This window comes from Saimiri boliviensis, chromosome 10, assembly GCF_048565385.1.
Source record: "Saimiri boliviensis isolate mSaiBol1 chromosome 10, mSaiBol1.pri, whole genome shotgun sequence".
Lineage (NCBI taxonomy): Eukaryota > Metazoa > Chordata > Mammalia > Primates > Cebidae > Saimiri > Saimiri boliviensis.
Genome location: NC_133458.1, coordinates 8,588,304 through 8,593,285, shown reverse-complemented (window position 1 = coordinate 8,593,285; position 4,982 = coordinate 8,588,304).

Below are 4,982 nucleotides of genomic sequence, written 5' to 3'. Positions count from 1 at the left end.
ATTGGTGTGCAAGGATACTTGTGTCATGGGTGGCTTTGTGTTTCTGTGTTCCTAAGTGTGCTGTGCAGTGATTTGTGCTGACCTGGTTCACAGTGGCACATTTGTGTGTCTGTGGATCTGTAGGTGTGTCTGTGAGTTTAAAAAACTATCTCACATTATTTGTATTTGCATAGACAGGTTTGCAGGTGTTCTCATGTAATTTTGTGTCTTTGAACTTTTGTTTACTTGGCAGTATTTTGATATGATTGTGTCTGGGTGTGTTTGTGTGTGGCTTAGCGTTTACATCACTTTCTCATGTCCCTATGATCATATATTTAATTTAAAAACATCTACTGCTATTAACTGAAATCAGAGGCAGAGAATACCATTGGCTAGTCCTGAGGGATTTGTTGTTAATGACAGAAGACTGGAGCCTGAGGAGCCACCTCTTGAGTCCTCCATTGTTTCATTCACTCATTCATTCAATGCTCACTACTTACCTTCTGCCTGTGAGGGGCGGACAGGCATGGGAGCAAGTCCCCGCTCCCTGGGGCTAACCTGAATGAGGGGTCTCACAGGGAGACAGAACTAGTTGAGGACATAGCAGTCAGGTGTGGGCCAGGGGAGAGGGCCGGATGGCTCTGGGGACCAGGTGGAGTTGGGAAGGATGAGGCTGCAGAGAGGGGCAGCATGGGCAGGGAGGCATTGGCTGGGCATGGGCCAGGCCTGGGGAGCCCAGTTTCTGTGAGGTTCTCCTACAGAAGAGCAGCTGAGCAGTGCCCAGCAAGTGAGGACCTGCTGGGAACTCAGGGCTGAGAGGGCCTGATGCTGGGCCTTTGGCTGGGGTTTGGGGAGCTGCCCCCAAAAAGCCTTAGCGCCTAGTGGCGGATCCTGCTTCCTCTCCACTGGCAGCGGGTGATATCTCCGGCATGGTCTGCTGCTGACTGCCTGACCTGGGGCGCTGGGTCTGTGAGAGCTGTGCTGGGCTGGTGGGAGGTTCCAGGGCGGAGATGGGGAGGCCTCTCCTGACGTGGAGAGCAGGACAGGTCCCCGAGATGCCTCTTTCTGGCTTGTGGCCTTCCTCCTACCCCGGCTGCTGCCTGGCCTCCCCACCCCCAAGTTTCTGCCACAAGCAAAGCTCCTTTGTGGCCTTCCCCTGCCCTGGCCTCTCCACCTGCTGCTAGCTCAATCCCCTCTTTGTGTGGTTGGTCCGCAGTTGTCATGGCAGCTGGGCACAGGCTGAGGCCTGCCCAGGGGGGCTCTTACTGAACTGCAGCCTGACCCCATGCAGGGAGGGCCGGGCCAGATCCAGGCGTGGAAAGGGGACCTCTGTGTGTCCTGCTCCCCTCAGAGCCCAAGGGACCGTGGAGAGGAAAGGTGGTCCAGGAGGGGTCGGGGGTCTACTTGTAGGATGGATGAAGTGGCCTTCCAAGACTCAATGTGGGCACTGGTGGCAGATGGCACATCTGCCCCTTGACGCGTGTCTTCTGGCCAGGGCGCTTTGCTGGGCAGCCTGCTCACCTGGCTCCTGGGTGTCACCAGGTGGCCGAGGATATGTTACGATGGTGGGTTAGGAGGGGACCGCCATGGGCAGAGCAGAGTGAGAGGCAGAATAGGAGAGAAGCTTAGGGTGGGCCAGGCTGGAATGTGTCACATGAAGGGCTTTCCTGGATTTTGTCTGTAGGAAACCTGTGCCGTTTCCCAGACATAGCCCGCCTGAACACACCAGTAGAGGCAAGTCCCCAAAGACTTGGCTCCCCCTTACTGCTGTCCTCTGTGTCTCCCCCTTGAATTTCACACTCCTTCCTCTTGGGCCCTCAGGGGTCCTCTTCCTTCCGTCTCTGCTTCTGTTCTTACATAAATCACAGGCTGCTTCCCCTCGAGCCCTGGTGTGGCCCGAGGCAGGCCCCGAGGCTCGAGGGAAGAGCTGGACAGTGGAAGCCCTGCTACTGTGGGTTAGCTGTTAGGTCCTAATACCTCTTGGGAGGCAGGGTGGGTGCAGTAGGACTGTCTTTGATTTGGCTTGGGGGTCCCACGTTGTGTAAACCAAGGCCCATCCCTCTGTCCTGGATTTCTGGCCTGGGCTCTGCCACCCTCAGTCTATCCTTTCATCAAGGTGGCTTCTCTGTCCGCCAGCCCCTCTGTGCCTTTTTAGGTAGACGTTAAGTCCAGTTGGTGAGAGGTTTCCCAAGGCGTGACATGCAGAAGCTCACAGAGTGGCCCAGAAGGAGGAGGGTGGCGTGGAGGGAGAACCCCCCAGCACCTGTCAGAGCTCCACCAGGCCCCCCTGCACCTCCTTCTCCATTGCTCACATTTTCTCTGCACCACAACCAGGTTAGAGTGTCTGTAAGAAACCATAGTAGGCGTGCCTACAGACCCCTGTTGGGGAAATAGAATTGAAAACAAAATCTCTTGCCAACCCAGAAAAGCTCTTTGCAAAAGTAGAAGAGAAAAAAAGCTTTTAAAAAATTGAATGTGTGTGAAACTGGAATGTGATGCGTATCACAGACAATCCCCTGAGAGATCAAAGACCAGCGTCTCTGCCTGCTAGAGCCAGGCAGGTGTGGCTCACTCAGACACGCTCTCAGGATGAACAGCAACCAGCCTCCAGCAAGAGGACTGGAAAGCACCGTTTATCACACGCAGGTCGTCCTAAATTCACCTGGTAATTGGCGTGACCGTCTGTGTTAGCTAATTGCCTTTACCCACAGGAAAAATAAACTTCTTGTATTTTTATGACAGGAGATAGGTTTGTGATTTGGAGCCAGGTGCCTGCTGAAGTTAGGCCCCTACCCTCCTGTGGAGACTGGGAAGTAGGGGCGGTATCTTCCTTAATGTTTAAATTTCAAAGAAATGGCCCCTAGGACCGTGGGACAGTCCTGAGTTGTAACGCTGGCAGAGGCTTATTTTGCTGCTTTTTTTTGGAGACAGAGTCTCACTCTGTCCCAGTCTTGGCTGACTGCAACCTCCACCTCCCAGGTTCCAGTGATTATCCTGCCTCAGCCTCCCGAGTAGCTGTAATTACAGGTGTGTGCCACCACGCCTGGCTACTTTTTATATTTTTAGTAGAGACAGGGTTTCCCCATGTTGGCCAGGCTGGTCTCGAATTCCTGATGTCAGGTGATCTACCCACTTAGCCTCCTGAAGTGCTGGGATTACCCACCTTGCCTGGCCTTATTTAGCTTTTGAAAACATTTATTTCTACTTGAGGAACATTTACTATAAAAATAAAAAAAGAAGATTTACATACATCTCAAAAAGACAGAGATAGAGCTTACTAATTAGAAGTTTCTAAACAAAATGCTCTGGAAAAAAGGTGGTGTTTCTTCTCTTCCCCTCTTTGCACCAGGAATAATGACTTTTTGTGTTTTCTAGACTCATATTCACTCCTTCCCTACCTCTCTTGTCAGGGTCCAGATTCCCAGTCTGCTTGTGTGCCCCCAGTGTCTGGGCTCTGAAGGAGATGTGGGAGAGGGAGGCTGGGTCTCTGTGAGGCTCTCAGTGCCTGGGGTGGGTGTTTCTGTGAGGGTGGCCGAGCCATGGTACCTGGGAGGATGGGCTGACTAAAACCTGGAAGAGCCCCTCCCTTGAGGCAGCAGGAAGCGTGAGCCATGTACCTACGTGGGCAGCCACGTTTTTCCTCTGCTAGCGGGTACAGGCGCGTGGGGCCACATCCTTGTCCTTAGGAGATGGGCACCCCCAGTGAGGATGAGCTGAGTCTTCAGGCTGCAAGCTCCTGACCAGTCGGGGCAGCATACTCCTGCCACCCATGTTTGTTACTGGCCCTCTGTGTGCCCGGCTCTGCTCTGGGCCCTGGGGATCCAGCAGCAAGCATGAAGAGCTCCTGGCCTTGCCATGGTGGGGAACAGACAAGCCATGTCAGGTGGCAAAAATGTTCCAGAGGAAATGGGAGGTGGTTACGCTGGTAAGCCAGGGGCCAGGTGCAGTGGCTCATGCCTGTAATCCCAGCACTTTGGGAGGCTGAGGTGGGTGGATTACAAGGTCAGGAGTTTGAGATCAGCGTGGCCAATACGGTGAAACCCGTCTCTACTAAAAATACAAAAATTAGCTAGGTGTGGTGGTGCATGCCTGTAGTCCCAGCTACGTGGGAAGCTGAGGTAGGAGAATCACTTGAACCTAGGAGGTGGAGGTTGCAGTGAGCCAAGATTGCACCACTGCACTCCAACCTGGCGACAGAGCAAGACTCCGTCTCAAAAAAGAAGAAGAAGAAGGTGCCAGGGATTCCCACTCTGAGAAGGGAACATTTAAGCCGGGAGCCGACAGAAGCCAGGGGGTGAGCCAGTAAGCCAGACGGGGATCTGGGACAAGGGGACAGCCAGGGCAAAGGCCTGGGGCATCCACATAGCAGTGTGATCAATCCCGCTCATATTCCAGGCATGTCAGGAAAAACTCAGAAGACTTGGGCATAAAAACAAAAAAAAGATAATTGAACTGGGCATGGGCTCTTGTATGGAGACGCCGGCCCCCAAGCTCTCTGGAACGGTTTGTGCTAGAACATGGATGGGGGCTTTGAAAGCGGGCGCGGTGACTGAGGAAACGTGTAGGGCCGTTCTGCCCTCCAGGTGCATTCCTGACCGCGGTGTCACAGACGTGTCTCTAACCTTACTCGAGGCTCCTGCTTCTCAGGTGTGGCGTCGGTCACTCGCTGCCCTGCGGATGTTGAGGGTGTGGGGTGTGAGGCTTTGGTGTGGGAGTTAGCCCTGGGTTTTTGTCCAACTCTGCTATTCATCACCTCCATGACTCGGGGCACATCAGGGGCCCTCTGTGCCTTCAGTTTCCTGTTTGGTAAAATGGGAATTATGGCTCTCAGCAGGTATGCGCACATAAAGAGCCCCTGCCCATTTCCAATGTGGCCACGGATAGCAAAGTTCTTTGGACAAGAGAGTGTTCTCTGGGATGGGAGGGGGGCTGGGGACCCTGAGTTTTGTCCTTGTCCGACAGGCACATTCTCTTTCTTCTGCTTTTCTTTCTGGCAGATGGCA